Source organism: Ambystoma mexicanum, chromosome 13 (genome assembly GCF_040938575.1).
Source record: "Ambystoma mexicanum isolate Mex_15411 chromosome 13, UKY_AmexF1_1, whole genome shotgun sequence".
Lineage (NCBI taxonomy): Eukaryota > Metazoa > Chordata > Amphibia > Caudata > Ambystomatidae > Ambystoma > Ambystoma mexicanum.
The window spans coordinates 669925957-669946330 of record NC_090938.1 but is presented as its reverse complement, the minus strand read 5'-3'; the positions used below and the strand labels follow the sequence as shown (position 1 = coordinate 669946330).

Below are 20374 nucleotides of genomic sequence, written 5' to 3'. Positions count from 1 at the left end.
AGCCGAGGGGGGAGAAGGGGGCGAGAAGGTAGCAGCGAAAGCCTCAACTGACACGCGCTTCATAGGTCGGATGACCGAGAAGGTGGGTGGCAGTGAAGAGGGTGGCTTTGCCTGTGGGTTAGGGAGGGAGAGGTGGGAGGATAGGAGAAAGTGATCGCTCCAGGAGAGAGGAGTGGAGAGAGGGAGGGAGAGGGGAAGGTCAGAAGAGATCAGAGCATCAAGAGTGTGCCCTGCAGAGTGAGTAGGCCCAGACGGGAGAATAGAGAGTGAGAGAGAGTTGCAGAGTTCGCGAAAGAGACCAGTGGGGGGACAGGAGGCATCGAGGTGGATGTTGAAGTCACCGAGAAAGAGGAGTTGGGTGGTTGAGGACAGGAGTGAGGAGGAGAGGTCAGCCCACTCAGAGAGGAAGGAGGAAATTTGACCAGGTGGCCGATAGATAGTAGCCACGGTAAGGGAATGGCTAGGAGAGAGAGAGAGTCGGCAGACAAGACATTCAAAAGAGGAGTAGGTCTGCGTAGGAGTGACAGTGGCAGGAATCCACTCAGGGAAGATAAGGGCAACACCACCTGAACGGTTGGGCCTGGGCATGGAGAGGATCTTGTAGCCGTCAGGTAGGAGTGTGTCGAAGCTGGTGGCAGAGCTGGCAGTGAACCAAGTCTCAGTGAGACCGAGGACGTCGAGGTCCAGTTCCTCAAGAAGGCGACAGATATCAGAGGAGTGCTTGATGGCAGAGCGAGAATTTAGAGTGGCAATGTGGAGAAGGTTGCCACCCTTGAAAAACTTCCGGGGAGGGGTACAGATCAGAGGTACGCCCTGCGGAGGTGTTGGAGAAGGAGTTGAAGAGGGAGCAAGAGAAGGGGCAGGGAGGGAGGGGAGAGGCAAGGTAGCCGAGGACAGAGGAGGGGGGACAGCGGGAGCGGAGAGGAAGTTGATGAGGCATGGGAAGCGTCTATCAAAGAGGTGTAGGTTGGCCTGAGGGCCTTGGACCAAGACGGTCCCGTTAGCATAGACATTAATGATGGCTTTAGAGGAGTGGAAAGGGGCCAAGAGGACATCCCAACGGGTGCCACCATTAATGGGAGAGGTGGAGAAAGGAGAGAGCACAGCGACCATGTGAAGGGTCCAAAGTTCAGGTGAAGGCACGAAAAAGAGAATGTCAGTGAGGGTTTCCTTTGAGCAGGCGCTCGTGTAGGTGTCAGCGATAGGGAGGCCTGGGTTGGAGACCAGGATGTCCTTTTTAAACTTTTGAGGTGGCACCTAACCCCAATAACGCTAAATAAAATATACCCCAATGTATCATGGTTGTGCTGGAGGGAGTGCGGCGCAGTGGGTTCCTGGGCTCATGTTTGGTGGGAGTGTCCAAAAATTGATCTCTTTTGGACTCAGGCCCAACATGCGGTCACCCAGGTGTTGGGTGCTAAGCTGGCTCAAAACAGAGGGCTGGACTTATTAAGCCTTAATGGGATGCTGACAACCCTAGCTACTAGAGCTGACCGCGAACTTTACGCGAGAATGATGCTGGCAGCCGCTCTGGTCCGAGCCCGGAAATGGAAATCGAAGAACCCTCCAGAGGAATATGAGTGGATTGTTAAACTGTGGTCTTTGGTGGCCATGGAGTGGCTCACCTACTCTATCCATGGGCTCCACTTGCGGTTCACGTCGGACTGGGCCAACTTGATGGCATATCTAAAAGCGGGAGCCCGCCGAGCCTGGTGCCCCAAGGCTATGGAACTACTGGCCATAATTCGCCCACAGGACGAATCAGACCTGTGAAGACTTGTGAGTTTTAGCACAGCTATCCTTTCGGGTGGCCGTTTGAGGAACTGGCACAACGACCCACCCTGTCAGCCTGGCATAGTTAGCATGCATTATGTTTCTATTTCAAATGACGTTGGTACGCTATTAGGTACCTCATGGATCTGGGGAGGAGGGGAGAGGGGGGTATGTGGGAGGGAGAGGTTGGTGAATTTTTTTTTTATGTACTTGTTTCTCTGAAAACTGTTAATAAAAACTTCTTGAAAAAAAGAATAGATAAAATCATATTAAATTGCCCTTTTCCGCAAATCATTAAACCAGTATATATAACTGTGAGGACCCAAGACTGACCTGATTGCAAAATAGCCCTGGGTGCTAGACTTATGACGCTCAGTATCAGCTCTTTGGCTTTAAGGACCAAAAATGCCTTTGCCACTAATGTTGGATCTTCTTTGTTCCTATCTACTCGAAGGAGGAAATAATCCATCTCGCAGAGAGAATGTACTGTAGTCTGTACATAATTTAACCAATTAGAGCAATGGTGTACAGCTGAAATCCAAATATCATTAACAAGCAACATGGTTAAGGCCAGACTTGGATTACCCCATAGGCGTGTCCAATAAATCAAAGGCTGTAGTTGAATGCGGTCTGAAATAGGCATCATACTACATTCTTGATGTAACAGATAACCCGGAAAGCCCTGATATAATCCCATTGTTGCTCTAAGAAAGCAATTCTCTTTCCTTTCAAGGAGGATGGGACACTGATGCCCCCAGGATGCTGCACCATACATAGCCACAGGTGAGGATTTAGTTCTATAAATTTGTATGGCATGATTCTTAAGGAGACCCCTCAATTTGTGCACATACTGAATTATTTGCCCCTTTATTTGGGCAAATCTAATCACTTGGGTACTGATGTGCGTATGCCATTTTATCCCTTTCGTTAAAGTAACACCCAAATAACAGAATGAGTCAAACCAGTCCATTCTGCATCTCTCTATCATTAATGCACAATGCCCTTTTTTGGTAGTGCCTATGCACATTGCTTTGGATTTTTTTGTGTTAATTTTAAAATAACTTGCCAGCATAAATCATAAAAAGCTGTTTCCAATTTTTGAAGGGCCTTCCTTGTTTTGGCAGTGAGGACGGTGTCATCTGTGGACATTAGTACCGGTATGCGCCTCCCAACCAGGTTGGGAATATCACTAGATGAGCCAGTGTAGGGGATAGCAAATGTATCCACAAGTTCAAAAGTAATGGAGTCATCACGCATCATTGTCTCACACGGCTCGTTGCACTGATTAGGTCAGTCAGTGCCCTGAATTATTAAGGCACACAGTGACTGAAAAATTCCTATGCATTTTAACCAAACAGTCCAACAACGCGGGTGGCATATCAAGAACCTGCAAGGAAGCCCATGGCTTCCTGTGATTCACGGAATCAAATGCGGTGCTTAGATCCATAAAAGCTACATACATAGGGATCCCATACCCTCGAACATATTGCTCCAAAATTACATTAAAATTATAAATGTGATCCACAGTTCCCACTGTCTTCCGGAAGCGATACTGAATATCAGAAAGGATAGCTGTAGCCTGTGCCGAGTCCATGATTTTACCATACACAACCCTACCAAAACATTTAGCCGTAGTGTCAATGAAAGAGATCAGGCGATAGCCGGGTTGCCATTCTTAGAGAGAGGAAGGATAGTTGCCTGGATCCAACTGTGAGGAATAGCTTTATGAAGTAGCAAAATATTGAATACTCTTATGAAAATTGGCAGCCACAATACACATTAATGTTTAAAAAGCTCAATTGGAACCATGTCGGGGCAAGTAGATTATCTGGCAGCCATACTCCTAAATGCAGTCTCAAGGGCTGATAATGCTAGACTGCCACCAATATTCCAGGGGTGTTGTTCCCCATGGTCAACAAGAACTGTTAAATAAAATTCCCGATCAGGAGAGTTGGTTGTAGGATTATAAAGGCTTGAGAAAAGTTGACACTCTTTTGCAGTCGAGATATCAGCAGCTATGTCCTGAATACAGGATCGGTTGTCGTTCAAACCGGCTACAATCACCTTCCAATACTGTTTGGAGTTACTCAAAGCCGCAGCTGTTTCCAACTCCATCCATTTCATTTCAGGCATATAGGCTTTCTCTCCCGGGATGGCATGCTTTTTTTTTAACATCACTTTATTCATGTTCTGCTCATAAACTGACCAAATCACAAACATTTCCTGAATATTCAATGATAGCGACTGTAATTTCCCACATCTCCTAACAGTACAATTCAGACTTCTTGTTCGCCTACTCCCCCTCCAGTTAGCTTCACCCAATAGAACCCGGCATCCCATATCTTTTATTCTGTTCAACTCTTGAGCCCAAACTTACAATTATTCCCTCCTCCTTCAGGTCCTTGTTCCTTCAGAGGATTTCCACCTCTGCCACTCCCCATCGTTGTACATAGTTTAGCCATTGCTGAATCTGCAGGGCTTGTGGACTTTTCCAGGATATAGCTATGTGTCTCTTAGGTAGCATTAATAGGAAGCGTGATATTCTCTTCTGGGTCTCGTGTTTCTTCCCCCATGGAATTAGACCCCATAGACATATATATGGATTTTTGGTATAAACTGGTTCTCAACAACGTATTCACATAGGTAAGTACTCCCTCTGTGACCAATACAGAGGTGTCGTCACTGCTTTTCTATGAGACCAGGGAGGTCAGGCCGCTACCCAAGAGCACCCTGGGGGTGGTGCTCAGTGGGACGATCTCATTGGGAGGGAGGACCCTGTTGAGAGTAGTGACTATCTTGGGAGAAGGCAGCATCCCTTTGAACCTCCCATCTTCCATCAAAACCCCTCCTATTCCACACTACCCAATGTCCCTATGTGTTTTTGCAATATATCTCAGACAAGAACTACTGAGACGAGGAAGAGGCCACGTGTAATGAAGATCACTGACAAGAACAAATGCACGTGTTCTAGCCTTTGGAACAATCCTATTTGTCAGCTGCCATTCAAAGGCAGCAAGGGAAGAGAAGGATGGCGTTTTTGTTGTCAGCTCGGGATGCGCCCAGAGAGTTCCCAGGTACTTGCAGGAAAGCAGACTGTGACGCAGAAGGCAGACCGGAGAAGAGGAAACCTATCCGCCGGTGACCAAGGCCACCGGAGTGCAAGGAAAACACTGCCGAACTGAAGAGGGGACGTGCAGAAGACCAGGGAATGTAAGTAAGCCAGAGAAGCCCCTGGGATACCCACACACATCCGGACGGTGAGGGCCAAGTCCCTACAGGTACGAGGGTGGTTAGTCTCCGGGATGGGGAGATCCAGAGAGTACTGAAGGCCCGAAGCAGAAAACAGACGGAATACTCACAGGGCAGAATTACCTAGTGGAGGGGGTCTGGGAACCATATCAGGAAGGCATACCCTGACCAGCAATAAAGTGGAATACGAACTTTGCATATACAGATGATACCCACAGACCTTGGCAGGGTAGTAGACCAAGGCTGTGGCTTGAAGAAAGACCAGACAACGAGAACTGGAGAGTAACCAAGTGAAGGGGATCTGGGACCCACGCTGGAGAAACGCACCCCAAACAGTAATAAAGGGGAATACAAACTTTACCTATACAAGTGGTCCTCGCAGATACCCCAAAAAGTGATTCAGAAGAATGCAAAGCTTACATGTACAAGTGACACTTAGAGACCTTGGCAGGAGAGTAAACCAAGGCTGTGGGTGGAAGTGAAGACGGAGAGAGAGAGAGAACTGTGAATCCAAGAATGTTGAGTACCCTACTTGGCAGGAGAGTGGGCCAAGAGGAGGGGCACTGAGAAAGGTTTGGGGACCTTCAGCACAGCTTGGAAGAGAGAACCAGGCTATTCACCGTTGTCGCAGTGCCTGCTCAGAAAGGGTCAGGACCCTCACCACAGCTTGGGAGAGAGAACCAGGCTATTCTTCGTTGTCGCAGTACCTAGCAGCCGGGCCTGCTCAAAAAGGGTTGGGGACCCTCACCACAGCTTGTAAGAGAGAACCAGGCTATTCTTCCTCGTCGCAGTACCTGAGAGGGGTACTGAGAGTAGGGCCTGTGGCCCGTAGCAATTGAGAGGAAAATCCGAGCACAGCTTGGGGAGAGAGAACCAGGCTATTCTTTATTGCCGCAATACGTGGGAGTCGGTTCTGCCCACCGAGGGGCTGAGGCCCTGAAGACGGCTTGGAAAAGGTGTCCAGGCCATTCTTTCTTGTTGCAGGACCTAGGAGCCAGGCCTGCTAAGTAAAGATAAAGACTTATCATGACCATTAAAGATACAGAGACAATCTTGGATGAAGTAGAAAGGCTCAGGGGAAAGAGAATAAACCCCTCGAGTCTTGTGGAACCTTTGCTTGTTTTTTCTACACCTTTTTGGAACTTTAATTTTGAACTACAAAGTGGGGTTGCAGGTTGACAGTCAAGAGACATTTCCCTTTTCATCTTATATTGAGTTTGTGAGGATAGATTAGTATTTTGACACTGGACTGCAAACTTTACCTTGCACATTCTGACACAGACAATTTGTTAGCTAGTATTGTTGAAGAAGGGAAATCCGTCTTGGAGGTAGGGTTAGTTAGGATTTCCTCCAACCCCCCACCCCTGCCCCATTTTGTTTTTATTAATAAAGGTCTTTACCAATCAACTTACCATCCATGTGTCCGGTTCTTACTCCTAAACCTCCCAATATGGAATTATTTGGGGGCATTCCCATACCATAGGCCATTAGCCCACCCTCTCTCCCCCGCAGTGTGGGCATTCATTTGATATATCGAAGGGTTAATTGTATGTAGCTTTACGGGGTCATGTATTCTTTATGTAGAAAGTAAAACTGCGTTAGCTGAAACCTCGCACTACGGGACACCTTTCGGACTCGCTCCCAAATCTGGACCCATTTTGTCTCCGATATTAAAACATCCATATCTCTTTCCAATTTTTCCTTAACCACAAGACCCCCCTGCAAGCGCTCCCTGTATAGAGCTCTATATAACTGGGATACCCTGCTCTTATCTTCCCCTTCCTATAGGATCTGAAATATCAATGGACTTTCCTCTGGTTCTTCCGGTATACATTCCCATAAATGTTCAAGTTGCCTAACCACTTTTCCATAGGAGAGGAAGTGCCCTTTTGAGATGCCGTATGTCTTTCTTCACTGTTCAAATATCAGCAAGGTCCCATTCTCAAAAAAGTTGCCCAACGAGGTGAACCTCTTTTCCTGTAGTTTCACTAATCCCATTTGCTTTGCGGCCGCCAGGATGGTCCCATCACAGCCCAGTGGTAGACTTCAACTATATAACCCTTTAACTTTTTACATATTGTTCTCTGAACCTGGAAGATGTATGTGGACCCCTTACCCACCCAGGTGCCCATAACAATTCGATTTCACACCTATGTTTCATCATGTTACCTACCAGCCTAGAAGTCTCCCCAAGTTCCCAACATGGACAAATGTGCCGCTATAAATTAAAGCTTGTAGTCAACTTTTGCATCCAACATCTTGGAAAAAAAACCTTCTTGATCTTATAAGGGATATTCGTAAAAAAGTAAAGTAACCTTGGGAGGATTACCATTTTACACAAAGCTACTCTACCCATCACTCCCTGGTGGCATGCTTATACGCTGGCCTGGTTTGAGCAATTTCAATGGAACTCCTAATAGTGTGTTTTAAAGTTAAAAGGTGCAATTTTGAATAAAACTTACATTTGGCATCAAACCAATTTGCATGCCTCTTAAAAATTCGATAGTCTTGATAGGGTCTGCGTAAAGGCTTCACTCGCCGCTTTCATTATATTCCCCCAAGCGTCTAGAACCCAAGACGAATCATTAGATAAATTCAAGCATATTTCCATGCTAGGCAAGGTATCCTATACAAGCTAGTCTATTAACCCATGTGGATTACAGCATGACTAGAGTAATGACGTACACAGTTTACTCTCAATAGCTATCTGTACCCCAGGGTGGTATTACCCGCGCTATATATGGACCCGATATCAATAGTTAACACTAAAGAATAATGGCCACTTCCCAATTGGAGGACTATTTGAAAATCTACGACCGTAGGCCAGATTGTTAGAGCTACAATAAAATCATTGATGATTAGAAGATTAGAACTGAATTTTGAGTTTGAGAAGGTATAGTTACCTGGGTTGTCTGACTTACACCTGCCATTCACTGGCATTACCACCACATTTTTACCACTCTGCCCAACCTGTGATGAGGCTCCAAGTCTCTTAACAAAATTACATCAAATGTGTTAAAAAAAAGAGACCAGGGCACCAGGTCTAGATTATTTAGTCTGTTGTCCAGTTGTCCAGTCCAACAATGTTCCAAGAATCAATTTTCAGCGCAGTGGGTCTTTTGAAAGCACTAAGCGGAAAGTGGCTGCGCATGCGCCACACAAGCAAATACACTTTCCCTTGCCCTACTCGAAATAGTTGGGAACATAGATGGTTGCCCCTCGAAGTCTCTCTGGTTCAGGTCCATCATATTGGACGGTGCTCTCTGCACCCTTGACTCACAAAACGTGAAATTTGAAGGCCACTCATTTCTTTGACAATAGGTTTATGGATCATAGTTGCCTGAATAAAAGGCAGTCAAGAAGATGACAAATACTGTGCCTTGCATGGATCTCAAAGACCCTGGCGGCCAAGGCCCTCCACGGTTCAAATTGCAGGACAATATATGTCAGCGTTCAAGAGATTGATGTTACACCCACTGCAAAACATGCAGTCCTAGAGAATACAAGTAACAGTGACCATGTTAAAAGTGATATCTGGCACTAACAAAACAATCAAGCAAGATCACCTAATGATTCACTACACCGCAAGTAATATTTAACTTTCCTGGTATGATGGACAGAGCTACGTAGAAATATTTGCAGTGCAAGAAAAGTGCCACACTGAATGGCGGCGCACAGCTGACAACTCAGTGGGCTATTGCAACTGCCGGAGTGTTGTAAGGGAAAGATGGCGGACACCCTTCTTAATGGTTCTCTCTGCACAACTCACTGCCAATCACAAAGTGAGAAGACTACTAAGTTCAGGAGTTTGAATTTTCACAGCCAACCTCTGCACAGAGTGTTTTGCAAACCAAAGCTGACTCAATCTTTCATGCACCCAGGATAGAGGTCTGTGGGAGGATAAAAGTGCCAGGCATTACCATATCGGGGTGGCTGATGTTGGTTGAAGGATTGCAAAGTCTGGGAGAGGTGAGGAAGGAAAGCAAACAGATGAGCTGAGCTAAGAGGAGAAAGGGGACTAAAGGGAGAAAGCGAAATTGTTAGAAATCACAGGAGGAGGGATTGCCCAGGTCACATTGGAGAAGGAGAATGAGAAAACTGGTAATAAGGTTTTACAGTAGGGAGGAAAGATGAGCAGAACAAAAGATGCCTGAAAGGGGGGAGATTCAAGAAGGTGGCACTGAGCAAAGAGCCAGAAAGGGGTGCAGAGAGAGGAGAAGGCTGGATGACTGCAGGAAATGCCTCAGCAAGAATTCAGGAACAGGCCATAGAGACACCATAGGGCTGTAAAGCTAGAAGCACCCATGGGAAGAGGAAACAAGCAGGGGGCGAGGAGGGCCAGATCTTTGAGCGGCCTTAAGGAGGAAGAGGAAAGGAATAGAAGAGAACAATCAGCAGGGGAGCCATACCCAGCAGATTCAGTTGAGAAGGGAAGTCCTGCACATGGAGCTACTGTTCAACATGTGCTGGCCCATGAAGGTGTCATAGTTGCTTGCCAGTATTCCAGGGTGAAAACCTAAAGCTCCCGGGCCCAGTGAAATGTGGTGAAATGTGGCCCAAGTGTAGCAAGACTAGGAGTAAAAAAGGACCCCACATGTCTGGCAGGTCGGGAGAACTACCTACAGCGATCATAGCATCTGGACCTCAGCGACAGCAGTAGAAAGGACCAAGCCAACCACAAAAGAAGTGCACGGGACACGTGAAACCTCTCCGACATTTGCTTGACTGCCAGCAGGAAGAGAGCCACGAAAATGAGAGCTGGATGGACAGACTATGGTCATCAAGCAAGCTAATATTGCTCCTATTTATTCTGGTTGTTTTGAAACCCCCTTGTCCGTTTATTCAGTTCACCCAAAAGCCCATGTAATATTTGAGTTGTACAATAAACCTTTTTATAAAACATCAGGGGAGTCCTGAGTTATCTGCTCATTCAACTGCTGTAACAAAAGCTACACAGGGAAACTGAGGGCAGACGACAGGCTGTTGTGATGGATGAGGTAAAACCTCAAACAATGGGAAGAAGAGTGACAGGATCTGAGCAATGTGCAGCATAGATGAAGGGTAATATAATGAGACTGGAGGAGTCTGCTAAGTAGGTATTCTCCTCACTGTATCAGCAGGGGAGGTTCCTTAATGGTGTGATCAAGAGTTTCGAGAAGCTGGAGACAGAGGTGAAACTATTGGAAAATTGAAGAGGGATTCACAGATAGAGGAGCTTAGAGAAACCATCAGATGTGATTGAGAAGGACTTATTTCAAACTGTAAGGGACATGCTCCTGGCATTGATTGAACAGGATGCTTCCAAGAGGCCAGTGTGAAGGCATCAGGGAGTAGACACAGACAACAGAATAGAATTCTGGCTATAGACTTTTATTTAACTTAAAAACTGGGTTGGAAAAAGGCCTAACTTACCCTATTCTAAGGTGGGATTTCCCTACCTAAAGAAAACTAAGGATAGTCTGTCAGGAAGTCCAAAGCAAATGTCTGTCTGTGTCCAAAACCTATACTTGACCTCACGTCTATTTGCAAACAATGTGTAGGGATGTCAGCATCAATGTAATAGTGTTCAAATGAAAGTTCAGAGGTTCTTCCAGCTCTTGGCTTGCAAAAGGATTTCCCTTCCCCAAGTTCAAAATAGTTCACAACACAAATGGTTTACCTTCTCCAAGAGTTCAAGTATTTCAGCTTTACAAAACGATATAATTCCATGGGCCACTTCCCGGCTCTTCTAATTTGGTTACATTTCACCAGTTCATTTACTTGAGTTCAAATCTCACAAAAGTTAAACACAAGCTTCTTTATGGCAGCTTTCAGTAGCTTTCTCATAGAGGGGTGCACTCGTTCTAGGAGCAGTTGTCGGACCACACGGTCCACCCATTACAAGTCACGCAACCGACACACCTTACTTGGTTTGATATTTTGCCACAGTTTCAACTTCTCAACAAGGCTTGACTCAGTATCCTTTCAGGTACCCTTGAAGCTTTCTTATCACTGGCTTTGTCTACATTCACTCATTTAGTAGTTTTCATTTTCAACACCAACCTGTGCTTCCCAGTACACTCTCCTGCTAGGAAACACAGTTTCTGTTATAGTTCCTTTGGCACGAGCTTCCCAGTTCACTCTCCTGATAGGAAACCTATTATTTGCTTTAGCTTTCTTGATTAAAGCATTTGGCTCCCCTTTGTCAGGTTTCTTTTGCATACAGACTTAGCTACTATTATATAGTTCTCTTGGACATCTATTCTTGGCTCTTGGAAATACTTGCTTATTTGACTCTTGGCATTGCTTGCTTATTTGTCTCTTGACAATGCTTGCTTATTTGACTTTTGACAATGCTTGCTTATATGACTTTTCATCATGTTAATTCCTTGTCTCCGAATGTTCAGTTCACACGTTGAAAACCAAATGTCTCTGGCGCTAATCCGCCCATCCACCGTGTTCGGGGGGGGGCCCTTTTCACACAGGCAGACTCACAGGCTTTCTCACGGTCTCGTTTCCACTTTCTGTGGCTTTCCGGAGCCCAGTCTCGACTCGCGGTATGCTTGCGTTGGTTCCCTCTGGCATACAGTGTCCTCCACGGCTTCCTCGCTTCCCAGCTGCTTATTTCAGAACTACCGTAGTCTGCGTTGCACTGCTTCAACTCTCTTTCACGCTCACTGTGTCTCTCTTCAAACCTCTCAGCTGACTCTTTTTTGTTTTTGTTTTATTTGATTTAATTGATCTACAATTTTTACAAAAAGAAAATAATTACATTTTCCCTTTTAAGAAGAATTAAAGTTTTCCTTTTAAGAAAATAAGTCTTTGGCTTCTTTAGCAAACGGCAGACTTCTCTGCTGCAGGTTTTGCACCCTTTTTTCCTATTTTGTGTGCATAAGTCTACTCGTCTGATTTCGGAAAAATTTTGACCATAAATGATACCACTGTTATCACACATGTTGTCTTGTCTCCACACAATAAAATAGCCCACCAATCCTCTGCATTATATGGTGGGAATTTCAGAAGTGCCGACCCAATGAACTCCTACGCTCCTTAGTTAGACCTGGACAATGGAGTAGAAGATGTTTCAGGCTTTCCACCTTTTCTTCTTATTTGCAGTATAGACATTTATTTTGGTCAGATTTTCTCTTATTGCAATGATCTCGTTGGTGGAGAGGAGATTCAGACGAATCCTTAAGAATTGATCTCGGCCCAACTGAACTACAAACCTATATGGAGTCGTTTCCTGTGCCTAAACTGGGGGAAACCGAAAGGGCACTGCTGGAACTCCCATTGACAATCGAGGAAATCGAACAAGCGATAACAGACCTATCCCGCTAGATTTCTACAAAACATGGAAAGCCGAGATGGCTCCAAAACTGCTGGAAGTCTGGGAAGAGGCACTCGATGGGGGTGAACTACCGAGCACCATGAGAGAAGCAATAATAACAGTCCTGTTAAAACCACACAAACCTCCCCTGGACCCTGCATCTTACTGCCCGCTGTCACTGATCAAATCAGATGCCAAAATCTACGCCAATGCAATGGCGAATCGGCTGATCCCGCACATGAATAAACTAATTCATACCGACCAAACAGGATTTATCCCTGCCAGGTCAAAGGCACTGAACTTGAGAAGATATTTCGCAATCACAACACAAATGGACCCAAACGCTAAGCTGGCAGCAATCACCCTGGACGCTGAAAAAGCGTTTGACTCTGTTTCATGGAACTACATGTTTGCAATGCTGAGTAAACTGGGGTTTGGTCCTGTATTTATTGGGTATATCCGTCTGCTATATACGAAACCGGTAGTAATGGTAAGGACCAACAACACACTGTCATCACCCTTTCAGCTAGGAAGAGGCACCCGACAAGGTTGCCCCCTGTCCCCACTCATATTCAAACTCATGATAGAGGGCATGGCTGCCAAGGTTAGACACGAACACTTGTGGAGGGGCATTTGCATCCGGGGGGGGGGGGCCAGCTCCTCTCACTATATGCAGATGACACAATGTTGTATGTACGTTGCCCAGAAACCCATCTACCCCCCGATAATGCAGGAAATTAACACTTTTTCCATGTACTCTGGATATAAAATTAACCAATCCAAGTCAGAAAAAATCCCACTGACGATGACCACAGTGCAATCACGGGCTACCAATGCATTTCAAATGGTACCCTGTAGGTGCGCGGTATCTGGGAATACTAATGGCCATTGATAGGCAGACACTATACACAAACAACTACGAACCCTATCTACAACTCCTAGAGCACAAACTAGCTGTATGGGGGAAACTTCCAATATCCATGTACGGGCGGGTAGCCCTGCTTAAAATGATGGTGGTACCCAAATTGCTATATATGTTTTGTGGTATCCCCATATGGCCCGGCAGAGACTTCTTTCAGAGATTACAAAGACTAACAATAAATTTCGTATGGGGGGGAGCAGGTTCGACTTAGTTGGCCCAAGATGTGCGAAAGATATGAAATAGGAGGATTAGTAGCCCCTGATTTCGTGCTATACTACCATGCAGCTCAAGCACACTTTGCGCAATACTGGGGGGACACCGCGGAAAAACACGCACATGTACGGGCGGAGAAATTTGCGGTAGCCCCAGCTAATATCCAAGCGATGCCATTTGTAAAAAGTAAAGTGAATGTCATAGAGGTAGACCCTGTGAACACATCAGTACGTGCCTGGGCAGCATTATTCACAAGGGTGGGCTGCACAAACCCATACTGGCTGTTTACCCCCTTGTGGCATTGGCCCGATTTGGACCCACATTTGACATGGCCCTACAGCGCAAATGGGACCCGGACAAAAAAATTAGAATAGGAGATTTATACCCAGATGGTAAATTCGCAACACTTACAATAGTCCACGATAAACTGGGGTCGGACCTCAATACCACACTGCAGTACCACTGTATGAAAGCAGCTTGCAGGAAGAAATGGCCATCATTCCCGACACCCCCCCAATTCATGAATTCATATCTGAAGTCATGTCACAAGAGGGCTTCACGGGATCCATATCAAAATTGTATGGTGCAGGTCAGAAACATACTCCATCCAGGAATAATATAAAACTAAAATGGGAACGGGATCTAGGTAACGCCATAGAAGATGCCCAATGGGCCAGATACTGTCAACACACCAAAACTATCTCGATAAATTCCAACATACATACAACATTGTGTCAGTTTAAAATGCTAAACCATCTGCACATGACCCCAAAAAAGATCTCCAAGTTTAACCCTCCCCTCCAGGTGACATGTCCCAAAAGCAATACCCAAAACGCAAACTCAATACACATGTACTGGGAATGTCCCCCTGTTAAAGCATTTTGGGGGGAGGTGGCCGAGAGTATAAGTGACATTACTGGTCTAGACATCCCGGCTATCCCACGTAAATACCTTCTGGGGGACATAGGGAAGGCATCAGTTAAAATCTGCAGACTGGTGGCTATTGCAGGTGCAGTGGCCACAAGAAACATACTACAGCTATGGAAATCAAAGAAAGCCCCCAGTCACAAAGAATGGCTGAAGAACCTAATATACGTCCAGGAATCAGAGGAACAATACATCAACACTGTTACACCTACCAACAGACGGAAAGACATTTGGGCTCCCTTGCGGTCCTACCTCAGAGACAATGAGGAGGATAGCTCAGAGGATTCCACACAAAATTAACTATATGCATGTGTGCTGTGGGAAAGAAGTTGTCGCCTTACCTGTGTAACTGTAAAATTCAATGTCAAACTATGTATAAGTGTGTCATGCCTGTCAGAAAAAAAATAAAGGTTTTTAAAAAAAAAAAGAATTGATCTTGGAAAAATCTGCTAGTGAACTTTATTAGGTATCCTGTAGGCAGGTTTAGTTTTCTGCATATTACTGGTAGATGTGCTGTTAACTGATAGTTAGCTGCTGCAGCAAGTGTAAAGATCCAATAATGTTCTCCTAGTTTCTTTTTTACTCTTGTGGGTTTTAATTTCAGGTCCAGTTCCGTGCAATCAATTTCCCCCAGTTTAGTTCTGTTTTTGGTTGCCCAATTGTCCAGTAGTTTATTGGCTTTGCCTGGTAGTTCTTTACAATAATCTCAAAGATTACCGGCCATGCGGGTAAGGAGACTTTTCTAAACAGTGCCAGGCTGTTCCATTCTACCACAGTTTGGAGGGAAAGAAGGCCCAGCTTTCTGCGTATGATAGCTATTGGAGTTGCATTTGGAAGTCTGACGACTTGCTTCCAGAAAAGGCCCTCAAGCTTGGGCCATATTTTCTTTAAAATGTCTAGCATGGCCTCGGCACCGTAGATCAGTGAAAGAACTACTTTTGATTCATAATATTTCAACACTGGTAACATAGAACGGCCGAATTTCTTATCCATTGCCCCCGCCTGGCTGTCCAAGGTCTTGGTTCTCTCACACAAAAGGTCTAACATCAGAGTTTCCACTGAGCTGTTATTCAGCCTGACTCCTAGGCATTTGAATTGTTTAACCTGTTCGATCTGCGAGTGTCCAAGAAACCATTGCAAATTCTTATTACTTTTTTTGATTTTTCAAAGCACATGGTTTTTGTTTTCTCTTTATTTATCTCCAGGTTATTCTCATTGATGTATTTCTGGAGACTGTCCAGCTGTCTCTGAAAGCCCACTGCAGTTTCGTCTATTAGGATCAGATCATCAGCATACGGAGGGCCTGAAATATGACCGCCCCCTATAATCGGTGGAAAGGATCTGATCATGGGCTCAAAATGCTGGAGATCGGGCAAGAAAAGGTTAAACAGTGCTGGGGCGAGGGGGAATTTTTTTTAACCCCTCTAGCTGTGGTAATTTCGGTTGATAATATACCAGATCGGTTCAGACGCACTTGCATGGTGGTATTTGAATGGAGGGGGATTAGGGGTTCTAAAATTGACGTCGACAGCTCTGAGCAGCCAGTTTTTCCCACAGAGTTTGTTGATTGGCCTGATCGAAAGCTTGGACCAGGTCCACAAAGGCTACAAAGATCCTCAGTCTTCCCTCCCGCACCATCGCCTTCAAAATACTCAGAAGGAAAATATTTGCGGCTGTACCAATATCCTTTACAAAGCCAGTTTGGCAGTGCGTAATTAAAATCCACCACCTTAGTCCAATCTTGTAAACAATGTAGGACTAAAGAGTAAAAACCCTTCCTAATAAGATCTAACAGTGCGATGAGACAATAATTCCTTGGGTTTTCTTTTTGAGCTTTCTTGTAAATGCGGACCACTGTTGATTTCCTCCACAAACTGGGAATTGAGTGAGTTTGTGTAATTTGCTCAATGAGTTTATGAATGAAAAGAGGCCATGCCTCCGGATATTCTTTCAGGATAGCATTAGTCAATCCGTCGTGGCCAGAGGCCCTTGAAGTATTACATTTTTGTATTTTCCCCAGTATACGTTCTATATCGTGGGGGATGTCCCATGGTTCTGCCAAGTTCACTAGTAGATGTCTAGGACAGTCCTTTTCTCCCTGAAAGAGGTTTGTGAAATGATCCACCCATACTTGTTCCTTGCCGTTGTTCTGCTGGGGATCATTAGTATTAGCCGCTGTGGATTTTACCAATGACCAGAAGTCTTTCACTTTCCTGCCACAGATCGCTTGTAGCATGTTTTCTGAGTCATTTTGATACAATTCTACTCTGTGTGTAAGAATCCAGTTTTTATCATTCTTAATTGCAATGGTTGCTTTTTCTTTGTCTTCCCAGTTATTTGTCTTTACAGCTAGACGTTTGGCTCTTCTTAACGCTCTTCTTTTTTCCACGAGTAAGGCGTCGTATGTATGGATTCTTTTAATTGACTCTGTCTTTAGACCTCGTTTTTGGATACGGTAGCATTTAAGAAGCGGTGTGTAATCCACTTTTGGGTTCTCAGTATCGGCGCTATCAGGTTTTAAGTTATTGATGTAATCCTGTGTTCATTTTTCAATTGCGGTTTTATTCAATTGTAATCGCGTGCCTCTGTTGCACTCTTCTACCAATGTCATCATTCGTCTTTTTGGTTCTGCCTCAGCGGCCCAAGTTACACATAACATACCAAGTTGTGATCGTTGTTTATCGTCTTGATCACTTCAAGACGCAGTCAATATTCATGTTGATTACCTTGCTCCCAAGTCGCCACTTATAGTTTGCCGCCTCAGCCTGTCAGTTTAAGATATGCAGATCACATGAGGCCATGGGAGACATTCATGAGATTCCTCTCTCGACTGAAGCTGGGCTGTGTTCCGACCCGATCTTTCCGCGGTCGTCTTTTAAACATCTTGCATTGAGATCACTGCACAAGATGATGTAGTTTGTGTGCTGGTTGGTATATGCATCATTGATAAGACTTTTTACCATGTCCAGAAACGTTTCGTTAGAGAGTGCTTTCAGGTTCCAGTAAAGGTTTATAATGGCCAGGGTAGATGACGTATTCTGGTCTAATGATTTCTCCGGAAGCCTCAATCTCGCCAGTAGTTCTTGCACGAATAAATTGGCAAAAACTGTTTTTATAAGGTTCAGGCCGCTGCCAGATCTTGTAGCAGTTAGTAGGCCTGATGTAGGACATCCTTTTTGGCCTTTGGCAGCTTGGGACAGGTTTACTTCATATCCATCGAGACTGGGCTTTTCCGTCAACCAAGTTTCCTGCAGACAGAGGAGGTCATGGTCGCCCAGGTTTAGATCACTGTGGGCTGTCAGATGTTTAAAACCCCTCGTGTTCCAGGAGGCCATCTTTAAACAATTGCCTGCCGGCATGATGTCTTTATGCCTGTCTGGTTTTGGTAAGTAAAAAAGGAGGAGACTTCTTGGGCGGTTATGCACAGGCTCGTTGGGCCAGAGCGCCCAGAATCCAGGACCAATTTAATTGTTCAGGCTCCAGATTCTGTCCTCTTAAAGGCGTTTTAATCACTCTCATTTGGTCTGGGTATTGATCCGGCTTGAATGTAACATTCAAGTTAAGTCTCGGGCCTTTTGGGACACGCCCAGTCTCCAACGGGTCATAAACATTTCAATCTCCCTTGTTTTCCTCGAGGGCATCACTTTGGGGATGAGAGGTGATCTTGGTCTTTCTGATGGATTTCTCGTTTCTCCTGTATCCCCCTCTATCACGGAGGGGTCAACAAGCCATTGGGGGTCTTAGTTGGTGTTAAGTCAATACCAAGCATTAACAAACTTTCTACTGCGTCCAATAAATTCCCTTTACCACTGGGGATGGAATATGAAGCTAAATGCTGTCCATATGATGTTCAATTATCTTCAGCTCTTCTGAGAGGACTTGACGAAGGTTTGGAATACAATGGAAAAATGGCATGACTGTCTTTCTATTCAATATCAAGTCGTCACTCCTGTCCAGGGTTCGCTCTAATTTCAATGATCGCTGACTATTTCGTTTTAGGTTTACTTAGTAGTTTCTCATAGTTCGTATATCCATAACTTCGTCCTTGGAAAGGTTCTGATCAACTGTTCTATACCGCCCACTGTTTGTCTTACAGCTTACTTGAAAAGCTGTAGCAGTTTTAGAAGTTTATCTTTTAAAGTTCCCGGCTATATGATAATGAGTCCAACAACTAGACCACTCATGTTTTTTCTTCCAGTCTGTCTTCTGTGTTTTAATGGTGTCCCCCCCTCGTATCAGTACCTAAGGAGTGTGGGTTGGAAGAGGGTTTTCTGGAAAATGTAGGGAATGGATTGGTAGTATCCTGAAAAGGGCTGGGGGATATTTGTCTCCTTACAAAAGAGAAATCAGGGATACCACATCTCACCCAAGGGTGCCTCATCCCCACTCCCCAAGTCTCTGTCCTCTATGTCCTCTGAATACTGCTGGATTTTTACTTTTGAGTCTTCACCACCCCACTCCCTGCACCACTCTCCTCACCTGTGTTCTCTGTCCCAGAGGTTTCTTGAAGTCTGTGTCGGTGTGCCAGATAATCCCTCTCCTTCTTTTGTGGTACGTACCTGCCACGGGTAGAAGCCACAATGAAGCCATTTGAATACCACACTATGGCTCCAGCCCCGGGAACAGGCTGTCAGACATAGGGGAAAAAAACCCTTGCAATTCTTGAGTAGTGTAGGGCACACTTCCAGCGTCAGGACAGGATGAAGCATGCACTCCAGTCGAATGGATCACTGAGTCGTGTAGAAAGGAGGATATGTTTATAGAAGATGTTAAAGGCACAAGATGGTAAATAGTAGCCTCCACTGGGATCAAGATTGAACAGAAGTGAGAGCGTAACAACTGTGCCCAAAAAGAAATGAGGTACGAACTAAGGCACTGCACAGGAGAGGAGGTAGTGGGGAAAAAGCTGCCAGGATAGAGCAAGAAGCGAAGTAAAAAATAGTGGAAGGAACATAGTAAATAATGAGTAGGAAAACCGGCGGAGCCAGTAAAGGAGAAAACTAAAGTAAAAAGAGTAATACAAAGTGACACGCGGAAGCGCCAGGAGAGAGAGAGAGAGAGAGAGAGAGAGAAAGAGAGAGAGAGAGAAGCTTCGGAATGAAGCAAAACAAGAAGGGAAATAAACTTAGCATATTAACCGCAAAGAGAAGCAAGCTAACCGGACGGTTGCAACGCGCCGACCACTGGGAGTACAAACACTAAGTACCTCCCAGCAGCGGCCATGTTGGTTGAACACTAGAGCATTGCTAGCTGTTCAGGATGAACGTAATGGAACATTCAATGGCGGTGTAGCCGCCAACGCGGTAACAACCGCCAATTGGACCGGAACATGACAGTCTCCTCCACCCAGGTGATCATCCCACGCATATTCACCCCCAGGATCACTATCCAAGCGCAATGGCCTTTCCCAGGTCACCTGGGAGGAGGCTACCTTGGGGAAAGAAGTGAGGATACCCAGATTCCTCACAACAGATAAAGGGTAAAAACAGGTTCCAATCTACATTGAGTGGTGAAAAGAAAACAAATTGAAGGTGTGCCTTGGCTCCAGAGAAGATGTCATGGCCATATATATATGTATGTATGCAAGAAGGCAAGCATGCACAGTAATGGGCTGTGCACTGCTTTGCCTTTAACAGCTAAGAGAAGTCATTTCTAGCCCAACAATAGGCGGTGAGGTATTCTAGATGATGGGAATGGAGGAAAGGGCTTGGAGTTATCATACCCATCCATGGTACATAAAATAATGAAGGCCCTTAATTTAGTTTACACAAGGAATTATACTTTCTATAATATATATGAAATTATGACATTGCTACTCATGAAATAATTATATTCCTTATATAAGAAACTGTTCTATTCCTTTTGCATACCTTCCTGTTGTGTAAGCAACCCTAACTGTCTATTCTGCAAGAAATCAGTTCCCATATATGTACAAGCTATATTAATACTGCCATTTGTTTAAGACATCACTGTGCAAGGCATCC

The 20374-nt window shown here is 45.1% G+C and overlaps 1 protein-coding gene across 4 annotated transcripts in view; it reads right to left on the bottom strand.

The window, feature by feature from the left end:
- MLLT6 (MLLT6, PHD finger containing) overlaps positions 1 to 20374 on the bottom strand; it is a 1444709-nt gene that overhangs the window by 787364 nt on the left and 636971 nt on the right. The gene's annotated exons all lie outside the window — the stretch shown is intronic.